At 48.0% G+C, this 13,530-nt stretch overlaps 1 protein-coding gene across 1 annotated transcript in view; it reads right to left on the bottom strand.

The window, feature by feature from the left end:
• The window catches only part of snta1 (syntrophin, alpha 1), a 45,043-nt gene that overhangs the window by 28,005 nt on the left and 3,508 nt on the right, over positions 1 to 13,530 (bottom strand). The window lies entirely within an intron of this gene.

The following is a 13,530-nucleotide window of genomic DNA, read 5'->3' as shown; positions in this document are numbered from 1 at the left end:
CAGAGGTCAGTAACGTCAGGGGAGACAGGCTTCAGTCAGAGGTCCCCAGCACAGGACGGTCTCAGTCCATGGACTTGGCCACAGTCAGCCAGCTAGCCAGCCAGCCAGCCAATGGGGGCAGGCAGACAGGGTCACAAGGTGAGGAGAAAATAGGCAGGTGGCCCATCATCCGCCTCGATTCCTTCTGCCCCACTATGGGCTTGTTACTCCTGGAATGAGAGACCGAGAGGGATTGAGAGAGATGGAAGTGCCTGGCACAGCTGTTACTGACGCTACAGGTGAGGGGAAGGTGCCTAAATCAATAATTATTTTAAAAATTCACTCATGGGGCATGGGCACTACTGGCTGGGTCAGTATTTATTGCCCGTCCCAAGTTGCACCCTAAGGCGGCGGCACAGTGGTTAGCACTGCTGCCTCACAGCGCCAGAGACCCGGGTTCAATTCCTGCCTCAGGCGACTGATTATGTAGAGTTTGCACATTCTCCCCGTGTCTGCGTTGGTTTCCTCCGGGTGCTCCGGTTTCCTCCCACAGTCCAAAAATGTGCAGGTCAGGTGAACTGGCCATGCTAAATTGCCCGTAGTGTTAGGTGAAGGGGTAAATGTAGGGGAATGGGTCTGGGTGGGTTGCTCTTCAGAGGGTCGGTGTGGACTTGTTGGGCCGAAGGGCCTGTTTCTACACTAAGTAATCTAAAAAAAAAGTGGGGGTGAGCTGCCTTCTTGAACTGCTGCATCCATGTGCTGTCAGTTGTCCCACAATACTCTTCGGGAGGGAATTCCAGGATTTTGACCCAGTGACAGTGAAGGAATGGCAATGTATTTCCAAGTCAGGCTGGTGAGTGACTTGGAGGGAAGTTTGCAGGGGTTGGTATTCCCACATTCATACTGCCCTTGTCCATCTAAATGGAAGTGGGATTGGAAGGTGCTGTCTGAGGATCTTTGGTAATTTTCTGCTGTACATCTTGTAGATGGTACACACTGCTGCAACTTAGCATCGGTGGTGGAGGGAGTGGATATTTGTGGATGTGGTGCCAATCAAGCAGCTGCTTTGTCCTGGATGGTATCGAGCTTTGAGTGTTGTTGGAGTGTATTCCATCACACTCCTGACTTGTACTCGTAGCTGGTAGTCAGGCTTTGGGGAATACTACTCACCGAAGTATTCCCAGCCTCTGACTTGCTCTTGTAGCCACTGTGTTTATGTGGGGAGTCCCATTGAGTTTGTGGTCAGTGGTAACCCCCAAAGATGCTGACTGTATGGGATTTGGTGATGGTAACATCATTGAATGTCAAAGGGCAGTGGTTAGGTTGTCTTTTATTGATGATGGTCATTGCCTGGCAGTCGTGTGGCGTGAATATTACTTGCCATTTGTCAGCCGAAGCCTGGATATTGTCGAGATCTTATCGCATTTGAATATGCATTGTTTCAGTATCTGAGGAGTTGTGAATGGTGCTGAACATTGTGCAGTCATTGGTGAACATCTTCACTTCTGACCTTATGATAGAGAGAACATTATGTTAAAGGGAAGGTCATTGAAGCAGCTGAAGATGGTTAGGGATAGGACACTACCCTGTGAAACTCCTGCAGCAATGTCCTGGAGTTGAGATGACTGACCTCCAACAACCACAACCATGTTATGTCAGGACTCCTTGACACCACCCTCAGTCAAATGCAGCCTTGACATCAAGGGCTGTCACTCTCCCCTCCCCTCTGGAATTCAGCTTTTTGTCCATGTTTGAACCAAGGCTGTGATGAGGTCAGGAGCTGAGTGGCCCTGGGGGAACCCAAACTGGGCGTCACTGAGCAGGTTATTGCTGAGCAGGTGCTGCTTGATACCCCTGTTGATGCCACCTTCCATCACTTTACTGATGATCGAGAGTAGACTGCTGGGATGGTAATTGGCCAGGTTGGAATTGTCCAGTTTTTTATGCACAGGACATACCTGGGCAGTTTTCCACATTGTCGGATAGATGCTGGTGTTGTAACTGTACTGGAACAGCTTGGCTCGGGGAGTGGCAAGTTCTGGAGCATAGGTCTTCAGTACTATTGCAGGAATATTGTCCGGGCCCATAGCCTTTGCAGAATCCAGTCCCTCCAACTGTTTCTTGATATTACATGGAGCGAATCGAATTGGCTGGTATCTGTGACACTGGGGACCACTGGAGGAGGCCAAGATGGGTCATCCACTCGGTATTTCTGGCTGAAGATTGCTGCAAAAGCTTCAGCCTTATCTTTTGCTCTGATGTGCTGGGCTCCTCCATAATTGAGGAGGGGGAGATTTGTGGAGCCTCCTCTAGTGAGTTGTTTAATTGTCCACCACCATTCCCGACTGAGTGTGGCAGGACGGCAGAGATTAGATCTGATCCGTTGGTTCTGGGATCATTTAGCTCTGCCTATCACTTGTTGCTTATGCTGTTTGACATGCAAGTAGTCCCGTTTGGTGGCTGCGCCACAGTGACACCTCATCTTCAGGTCTACCTGGTGCTGCTCCTGGCATGTCCCCCTGCACACTCCATTGAACCAGGGTTGATCCCCTGGCCTGATGGTAATGGTTGAGTGGGGGATATGCTGGGCCATGAGGTTACAGATTATGCTGGAGTACACCCTTGCTGCTGTTGATGGTCCACAATGCCTCATGGATGTCTCGTTTTGAGCTACTAGATCTGTTTGAAGTCTGTCCCATTTGCCACGGTGATAGTGCCACACAACACAATAGAGGGTATTCTCAGTGTGAAGGTGGGACTTTGTCTCCACAAGGACTGTGCGGTGGTTACTCTTACTGATACTGTCATGGACAGATACATCTGTAGCCGGCAGATTGGTAAGGATGGGGTCAGGAATGTTTCTCCCTCGTGTTGGTTCCCTCACCACCTGCCGCAGACCCAGTCTAGCAGCTCTGTCCTTTAGGACCTGACCAGCTCGATCAGTGGTCCTGCTGCCAAGCCACTCTTGGTGGTGGACACTGAAATCTCCCAGCCAGAGTACGTTCTGTGTCCTTGTCATCCTCAGTGTTTTCTCTAAGTGTTGTTCAACATAGAGGGGTACCAATTCATCAGCTGAGGCAGGATGGTACATGGTAATCAGCAGGAGCTTTCCTTGCCCGTGTTTAACCTGAAACCATGAGACACGGCACCAGGAGATACTGGTTTATCCTGGAATATCCTGGCAGTGACGAGTGCCTCTGGAAACAGTGAGATGGCAAATTCCCGATAGAATCGAACAGGAGGGGTATGATGGCGGGCGGGGTTTGGTAGGTAGTGATGATACAGCGAGAAATCACATGAGACCCTCACAGGGAGAAACCACCACGAAACTCGACAGAACTGACACTTTGCCAAAACATGGTAAGATTCAGCCCTCGGAGTCCAGAAATATATGGCTACCGCAGGAAGACAAAGTAATGCAGACGATTATGGAACAGCCCTCAAACTGCTAACTCCTGCTCCCCCTCCTTCTGGGGTGGGGGCAGACAAAGATGTGGAACAGGTCAAAGATCAAATTCAGTGACAGACCAAGTCCGAGGGGCTGAATGGTCACATCCTCGAATTGACCTACGGGTTGCATTGATCACACAATGTGGCAAGTATGTTATGGTATTCTTTAAAGGAAATAATCATTACAGTAATTCTGTTTAATTCACTTTCCCCGAATGGAGTCACTGAACTTTGAAAATACAAGTTTGAGAGACAGCTTGCTCAGTAAGAGTGTGCCCACAGCAACGCGCAGCGTGTGTCCAAGACACCAGGTATGTGCGGTCAGGATCATCGATCACTGTCAGCGTTTACCAGGTAACAAACTCAAACCAGCCACTGACATAACTAAAGCTTGTCAAACCAGACCAGTACAGCAGTCCAACCATTCTGAAAAATTAACTTTTTCTTTCTCCACAGACACTGACACACCTGCTGAGCTTCTCCAGCACTTCCTGCTTTTGTTTGCATTTCCAACTCTGACCCTGCGATAAATCCGATGCTTCAGCTACATACACATCTCCAATCTCCAAAACAAAATCTGTCCAGTACAGAGGAGATGGAGGACACAGAGCTGGGTGGTCATTCATAATGGGAAAGGTCCGACAGGCTGATTATTGAAGAAAGAAGCCTGACCTAAAGAGGGACCTGGAGGGAATGGGAGGGCGGGCAGGCTATGACAGAGAAGGCAAAAGTGAGGACTGCAGATGCTGGAAACCAGAGTTTAGATCAAGGCTTTTGCCCGAAATGTCGATTCTCCTGCTCCTCAGATGCTGCCTGACCTGCTGTGCTTTTCCAGCACCACTCTGATCTAAACTATGACAGCGAAGGGTCTTGGTGAGGCTGCACCCAGAGTATTGTGGGCAGTTTTGGTCTCAGTCTCTGAGGAAGGATATTCTGGTGATAGAGGGAATGCTATGAAGGTTTACCAGATTGATTCCTGGGATGGTATGACTGACCTGCAAGGACGGTAGGATTTGGAAGAATGAGGGGGTCTCATAGGAATCAGAGACAGACCTAAGCAGGGTAAATACAGGAAGGACATTCCTGATGACAAGGGACTCCAGAACCAGGGGTGAGAGAAAATGACGACTGTAGATACTAGAGAATCAGAGTCAAAAAGGGTGGTGCTGGTAAAGCACAGCAGGTCAGGCAGCTTCCAAGCAGCAGGAGAATCAACGGTTCAGGCATAAGCCCTTCATCAGGAATTTCACAGTACTATCCCTTGCTATCACACATTCCTGAGGGGTTATGCCTGAAATGTCGATTTTCCTGCTCCTTTGATGCTGCCTGACCTGCTGCGCTTTTCCAGCACCACACTCCAGATCCAGGGGTCACAGTCTAAGGATGCAGGGTAAACCATTTAGGACTAGGATGAGGAGAAATGTCTTCACCCAGAGTGGGGAGCCGGTGGACGCACTGGATACAAAGGCCCAACAACGTCTCTTCTTGCTCGGGCAGCTGAGGAAATTTTGCATGATGGCAAATACCCTTGCCAACTTTTATAGGTGCGCCATCAAGAGCATTCTGTCTGGATCTGGTACGGCAACTGTACCATTCAAGATCAGAGAGTTGAACTCAGCCCGGACAATCACAAAGGTCAACCTCCCATCTACAGAATCCATCTACCAGGCCCACTGTCAAGGAAAGGCCCCCAGCATTCTCAAAGATCCATCCCACCCTGGCAATGTTTTTCTACACCCTCTACCATCAGCGAGAAGGTACAGAAGCCTGAACACATGCACCAGCCGGTTTCAAAACAGTTTCTACCCAACTGTTGTTAGAATGCGGAATGGCCTCACAAACTCTTAACATTCACCTGTACCTGTGTTTTGTTTTTGCCATTATTTACCTATTATTTACTTAGCTATGTTATTTAACTCTGTGATCTGTCTGTATTGCTCGCAAGACAAAGCTTTTCACTGTGCCTCGTGACACGTGACAATAAATTCAATTCAATTTAATTGAATTCGCTGCCACAGACAGTGGTTGAGGCCAAACTATTGCCTGATTTGAAGGGGTTGGATATAGCACTTGGGGCCTGTTCCTCTTGTCTGTGTTTTTTATGAGCAGGGAGCTACCAGGATAGATTTGGCGGAGGCTGCAGTGGCGCACAAAACCTACACAGACAGGCTGGACTGAATGGCCTGGCTATCTGATGTAAGGGCTGCCCTGTCAGCCAGTGGATCAGGAGGGGTGGGAATGTTTGGGAAGGTCTTGAGGCAGATGAATGGAAAGGGTTAACATCATGCTGGTAGTTACACTGGCAGCAATGTTCAGAATGTGAATGATATCAGAGAACATGCTGGGCAACCATCCAGGAGAGATATTCTGTGCAGGGAATGTGTATACATTGTGAAACCGATTACAGACACATTACGCAAGGAACTCTAAACTCCACGGGCGACAGAGTTTAAAACAACACAACGCAACATTGGCTAACCAATCTCTGTCAGAGCCTCTATCCCTCTACTTCGAGACTGAAGGATAATCAGTCAGGCAGTGGTAAGGGTTGTGGTGTTGGAAGCTGGCTCCACCCAGTGTGAACATTGCCAGGAGCTGAGCGATGGCTGCATAAAGTGCTGCCGATACTGGTTAAGCAGCTGCTCTGTGTCACACAGGATCCCTGGCGGCTGTTCACATCCAGACACTAAACCCAATACCTTCAGATCACAGCCTCCCACAGTCACTCAAATTTCACAAGATCCTCGCACTATTTACTCTTAAACCTAATGACAGAACTTACTACTGGAGGCTGTTCAAACACTCATGTGGCACTCTCTCTCTTTGTCCTTGAAACTTCCTTCCATTTCCCCCAAACTGCAGCCCTCACCACCTCCTCCAGGGCACATTGCTGGCCCAATTGGCAATGCCCACATCCCGAGGAAGGGTAATTAAAAAAAAAGGACTAATTTTCCAATGTTTCCCCCAGTCAGCGTTGTGACCAACACATTCCTGTGTAACTGGCCTGGATTGAGAGGGGGTGGGGAGGAGACACTATGAAACTGTTCCAAATGACAGCAACTGAAAATTAAACCACGCATTTGGCTTCAAAGCTGGTAAAACACACACAAATCTGACAGCCTGTTTATGGAGAAATTCCTCTTTTTACAACTATCAGAGGAACAAAAGCTCATGACCATCTAAGGCAGCGACAGTCCGTGTCTCCATCCCACTGTCGTCATGGTGACCATAAAGTCTGAAAAATAAGTGTTACTATGGCGACAGGAGGAAAGCAGGTCCCCTCAGTCTCCAAGGAAGCTTCTGAATCAGGGTGGAATCTGATCAAGAGGGCACACGGGAACCCACATTTCCTGGTCAATGGGTGAGCTTGGCAGAGGTGGATGGACAGGATGGCACAGAGATGAGAGGCCTCAATTATCTCTGATTCAACAATAACCTCCACACATTCTCCACTGAGTGTGTAACTGGGACCGTAATGATGCTACAGTGACCGGCCTGTTCATAACCAGCTTTGAAATCGATTGTCAGCTCAAAATACACTCCAACATCCCCACCTGACCCACCTATCACTAACCCCCACACCCCTCCCGCATCACCGACATCCCCCCCGCATCACTGACCCCCCTCCCTTGTATCACTGACCCCAGCCTCCCCCCGTATCACCGACCCCCTCTCTCCCTGTATCTGACCCTCCTGTCCCTCCATCTCCAGCCTGCCCAGTGCTGAGCCTTAACAGGACAGATTGGGGGGGTGGGAGGGGTGAATGCGGGATCTCACATTGATCTCCATACCTGGCCACCTGCTTGTGCCCAGTCACGTTCCACGGCCAACAATGACAATGGTTTACTTCGGGACTCCTGCTCGAGAGATAAACATTGGCTGGGACACAGCACTTTTCCCAATACTTCCATAGAGACAGTACCTGTAGGATATTTCACCTTCATCCGAGAGGGCAGACAACTTCTCAATAAGGGGGCACCCCCGACAGTGCAGCACTCCTACAGTACCGCACGGTGAACGTCTGCCTGGATAATGTGTTGAGTGCTACTGATTCCCACGTCTATCAGCTTGGCAGGTGAACATGCACCAACCCAATTTACCAACAACTGAGGATGAATTTACAGCTCTACTCAACTAATATGAGGAAGGAGAACGTGTTTGATTATTGGACAACTCAACCAGTTCTTAAAAGTCCTGCAGGGAAGGGAACTTTGACCTTCTCCTCTCTCTAGTCCCACACCTGAGAGAACCCGGGCAATGGGTAATAAATACCTGCCTTGTCAGCAGCAGCCACATTCCGAGAGCAAAACATAAAAAGAATTCTACATTCCAACCGCCCTCTTAAAAACATTGGCCCTGACCCTTTGTTCTGACTTGTTTGATAATGACCTTTAAATTAATGTTGCCTCATTACTGCCTGAACCATGGCTGGAGACGGGCTGTCATGAGCTGCCTCACAAACACCTCAGGATCATTGAGAATTATCACACAGGAGAGCATTCAGCCCATCGGGCCTCTACTGATTGACAGAGAGAGACAGATAGAAAGAGACAGATCACCCCTGGTGCCTCAGCACTGCTCTTTGTTTGTGACCAAGTAGTGGCATTGCCGAGAATCTGTCCAATTTGTTAAAGAATCAGTTTCCAGTAGCTTTTCAAGTCGATCTTTACAAATCTTGACTACCCTCCAAGTAGCGTCTCATCAAGACCGGAGTCCCTCATCCCGGGTCACATCCTGGTAAACCCTCCCTAGTAAATGCTTTTCAAAAGCGTTTACAACATTCTAAATCACTGTTCCTGCAGTGTCGGTGGGTCAGAACCTGGAATTCCTTCCCCAACAGCATTGTGGGTAAACCTACCAAACATGGACTGCAGTGGTTCAAAAAGGCTGCTCACTCTGACCTACTCAAAGGTCCAACTAGGGACGGGCAGTTAATACTGGCCCAGCCAGCAGTGCCCACATCCTATGAGTGAATTTAACAACTTCTATACCTGACCTGATCATAGTCAATGAACTTATATTTTGGTACATTGTATATGTACATCTATATTCCACTTCCCACAGCTTTGCCCCCTCACCTACCTTCATGGAGAGTAACAGGCTGGCTGGAAGAAGGTGGGGGGTGGGGGTGGGGGTGTGGGGACAAGCAGCGAGGATAGGGGAGGAGGAGTTTGAGGTTTGTTATGTTCAACACATTGGTTCAGGAATGAGCTAATCGTAATCCCAGAGTTAAAAAAATGTCCTTAACATGATAGCCAAAGAAGGAATGAATAGCACTTTGAGGTTCATGTATTAGCTCAAAGTACCAGAGTTGAGAGTTAATAAGATCTAGGGCTACAGAGTGAGAGCTTTTTTTTAGGAACACCTTTATCAATAATAATGGTTAGGGAGATGGGAGCAGGCTCATGTTGGATCATAGGGGCCAAACGGCCTGTTCCAATGGAGTAAAAGTCAATGTAAAAATAAAGTGTAGTTGGAACACAATGGTGCCAGGGCTGACTGATCAGAAGAAAGCCAAGATACTTAGGATTTATCCAATAGAGTAAGGAAGGTTCAGAGGAAATTGAAGATTTCAAGACCACTAATTTTAAATAATGATAGAGTGAGGTTAGGGAAATATCCTCGACAGTGTGTTGTGGAGTGTGGAATCTTTTACCACAGGGTGGGGTTGAGACGGAGGATACTGTACCAAATGATAGAAAATGGACAAGTATTAGTAATGTAGGAAAATACATTCCATTGCTCCACCATTAGCTTGACTCCTAGACCAAGGGTCATTATAGTTTAGCTATTGCCATCTTGATGTCAAGTGTTGCTGCGATTATTTTTACCCAACAGCACAGTAATAAAAATTGGTAAAGCCTTTAAAACATCTGTGGAATTTGCAATCACCTTCTAGAATAATTAAAATGCTTTTAAGACTTTCCATCAATTATAAAGGGATCAATTGTAATTTTCCTTAGTAATAAATACTGGCCCATGTGATCTGGTGATCCTTGACCTAGAAGCAGTGCCAACAGCAAGGAAGCTGAGACACTTGCTGTGTAATTGGCAGATACAAAGGAAAGCGAAGAGCAGAGGAGCCAAATGGTGAAGTTGGTCAGGATACAAAGGTGGGCTCAAAAGAGAAAGCAGACAGGGACAGAAGGTGAAACACACACGTACTTGAGAAACAGGAAATCCATGTCAGGAGGAGGTCCATTTTTCTGATGAGCATCAAAGGAGACAGGTTCCCTTGGAAGCACTGTGTGAGCTGCCTACAATGGTCTAAAAGCTGGATAATATAGTTCAGAGATGCCGAAGAGCTGAACGTTTTCCAGAATGGTCAAACCACTTATTGGGATAAAGGGCAGCATAGTGGCTCAGTGGTTAGCACTGCTACCTCACAGCACCAGGGACCTGGGTTCAATTCCTGCTTCAGGCGACTGTCTATGTGGAGTTGGCAAGTTCTTCCAGTGTCCGCGTGGGTTTCCTCCGGCTGCTCCGGTTTCCTTCCACAGTTCAGAAATGTGCAGGTTAGGTGGATTGACCATGGGAAATTGTTCCATAGTGTTCAGGGGTGTGCAAGCTAGAGGGTTTAGCCATGGGAAATGCAGGGTTAGAGATGGGTTGGGTGTGGGTGGGATTGCTCTTCAGAGGGTTGACATGAACTTGATGGGCCGAATGGCCTGCTTCCACACTGTACGGACTGTAGATATTACACATTGATTGGTTAAAAAGGAAAGCTGCACCATCAGGATAGATGTGAGCCAGGTATAGCGAGCCCGGTGAGATGTTACTTCCTGATGATAATCACAGCCATGGAGCTCAAAGGGTCAGAGCAACTGCCTGACAGCTGGGAATAAAGACCAGCCAATTGTGGAATGGTGCTCACCATCTTCTCAAGGGCAACGAGGGATATACCCAACCAGCAATGCCCTCATCCCACGAGTAAATAACATTAAACAGGAATAGGAAGGGTTTAGGGGGATATGGGCCAAAGGTTGGCAAATGGGACTAGATTAATTTAGGATATCTGGTTGGCATGGAAGAGTGTTTCAATGCTGTACATCTCTATGACTCTACGCTGAAGGGAATGTTTTCTATAAATTTGTTGATGGTATGTGGGTGTCACTGACTGAGCCAACATCTATTGCCAGCACGGTGGCTCAGTAGTTAACACTGCTGCCTCACAGCACCAGGGACTCGGGTTCGATTCCCACTTTGGGCAAACTTCACACAGACAGTTGCCCATTCTCCCCGTGCCTGTGGGGGTTCCCTCCGGGTGCTCCGGTTTCCTCCCACAGTCCAAAGGATGTATATCTCAGGTGAATTGGCCATACTAAATTGCCACATCAGGGGTAAATATTGGGTTGGGGAATGGGTCTGGGTGGGTACTCTTTGGTGGGGCGGTGTGGACTTGTTGGGCTGAAGGGCCTGTTTGCACACTGTAGGGAATCTAATATAATCTAATCAAAAAAATTTCCAACTGATATAAAACTGGTTAAAAAGTCAATCCACATTGTTATGGGCTTGGAGTTGTGTATAGGCCAGACTTTAGAAGAATGAGGGGAGATCAAACTGAGGAATTCAAGATGATAAAAGGTAGGGATAGAATAGACGCGTGGCAGGCATTTCACCTTCTGGGGCATTCTAGGACAAGAGGTCACAGTTTTAGCGTAAGGGACAGCAAATTTAAAACAGAGTTGAGGAAAAACTACTTCTCCCAAAGGGTTGCGACTCTGTGGAATCCGCTACCCCAAAGTGTGGTGGATGCTGGGACGGTGAGTAAATTTGAGGAGGAGTTAGACAGGTTTTAATCGGTATTGGGTTGAAGGGTTATGGAGAGAAAACAGAAAAATGGGGGGGGCGGGGCGGGGCGGGGGACGAGTGTATCAATCACGATCGAATGGGGGAGCAGACTCAATGGGCCGAATGGCCTAATTCTGCTCCTGTTTCTTATGAACTTCTAAACTAGGTAAGGATGGCAGATTTCCTTCCTGAAAAGGATGTTAGTGACCTGGGTGGATATTCACAACAGTGATAACATGGTCACTGCTAGGCTAGCATTTTAAATTCCAGGTTTTTTTTTACACTAAATCAGAATTTCACCATCTGCTGAAGTTGGATTCAAACCCTCGCACCCAGATCGTCAGCTTCTAGATTACAGACACGACCACCATCCCACCACTGCCCCATGGGAGCAGGTGTATTTTTGTTGTGTGTTATTTGAAGTGAAATTTACATTTCCAGGTGAAATATCATTTACTAATTGATTAGTTTAAGCTTGTGCTGAACCTGTGAAATCCTGTTGACTATTTCTTTATCTGGAAATCGTTCATTCAATTTGGATATTTTGAGTTATAGCTTTCAAGTGGGGAATTTAAATAACAATAATGCGGTTATTAATAATGATGACCTCCTGCCCCACAACCTACAGGGCTCCCTCTAACTTGAGCGTCTACAGCATCGCATCTCCCCACCCGATTTCTACCAGCAGCCGTGCTTTCAGCTGCCTGGACCAAGCATTGGGAAGTTCCTTCTCCAAACCTTCACACGTCCCTCTCTCCTGCTTTCAGAGACACCTTAAAACCTTGGGCCAGCGTTCACTCAAGTTCAACAACTAACGTGGCTCAGTGTGAAATTTTGTTTCAAAACACATCTGTGAATTGCCTTGATTAAGGGGCACTATATGAATGCAGTTCTGCTGTTGACTAATTATGGTGCTTAATGTATAACAGGCACACATGCCAGGTGAGGGAGGCTCCCAGTCACTGAGAATGTCAGGAACCATCAGTCCAAAGCCACCTAACTGCTCCTGAGCACATTACATTCACCACACACACACACACACACACTCTCTCTCTCTCAAATTATTCATAGACTGTGATCTAAAATGTTAGTGGAGGTTGTGAGCTGACTGATAATTTTGGAACAACTTAATCTGTGACTGATAGAGACGGCTTGTCACTAACTTGTTGTATTTAAGTGCAGCGGCAAGTAACTCGATAAAGGTCTTGTGTGAACTGTACTATTTGGAGTCAGGGTTTCGTGTCTCTGTAAAGCTGGACAGAAGTGTGGCGTGGGGGGGGTAAATGATTTGGTTGTAGGGGAGCAAGGAAGAGAGGCAGAGGGGGAAATAAATGACCAGAATCTGGCCTTTGTCTGGAATTGAGCCAACTTGGTATTGCGTCACTGAGGTGAATGTTCCAGTTCACAAAATAGATAGCAAGTTTTGAAGTCGATTCTGGAACAGACATCACTGAGGGAGACTTTCACAGTGAGAACGGGACAGGGAAAAGAACACAAAAAATAAAAGCAAGGAGGAGCTGAGAATTGACAGAGATTGCTTGGCTCACCGGTGCCTCAGTGACAAAGTCACTCCACTTTCAATCCATCTGCATCCGGGACAAAACTGGGGGGGTGGAGATTTCCCTAAATACTCCCCTATAAACAGGGGCTGAAGGTCAGGAAGTGGGTCCCAGCTGTGCATGTGTCTCGGGCAGAGCAGGTGGGTGGGTCAGAGGGTAGTAAACCTATTGGACGAAGGAGGGGGGTGTCAGGCAGCAGTGACTCAGGAGACAGGGGGCAGGAGTCAGTAACATCACTGATTCAGGACAGGGATGTCAAATGGGGAATGGCCCAGGGAGGAATGGCCTGAGGGTGTACTGGCCCAGAGGGTGGAGGAGATGGTAATGGCCAGAGGGAATGTCTCAGGGGAAGGGAAGAAACTCTGGGCTGGTATCATGTGGGATGCAAGTGTGGGCCAGGGAGCTGATCTGTGGGGTGGGGAGGTGTGGATTCAAAGGTTTGGGGTGTGGATCAGGACATCTCAACTGGGAATGGGATGGGAGAGGTGCAGGGAGCACTGGGAGGGGGTTTGTCAGTGTGTCTTGGATGCGGGTCAGAGGATTCCAATGGGGGATGGGTGTTGGGGCTAGGTTAAGGTGGTGTCTTGGCTGGGGTTAAGGGAGGTTTCCCTCTGGGATTGGGAGTTACGGGGTGCCTCTCTCTGACTTGGAAGGGTCTCCCCTGGGGGGGTGGGGGTTGTGTGCAGAGGAGAGGGAAGGGGTGTTGGAGGGGTTATGGTGGGAATGGAGGGATCAGGGCCTCTTATTGAAT

Source organism: Chiloscyllium plagiosum, chromosome 20, assembly GCF_004010195.1.
Source record: "Chiloscyllium plagiosum isolate BGI_BamShark_2017 chromosome 20, ASM401019v2, whole genome shotgun sequence".
Taxonomy (NCBI): domain Eukaryota; kingdom Metazoa; phylum Chordata; class Chondrichthyes; order Orectolobiformes; family Hemiscylliidae; genus Chiloscyllium; species Chiloscyllium plagiosum.
This window is presented reverse-complemented; position numbering and strand designations above follow the sequence as displayed.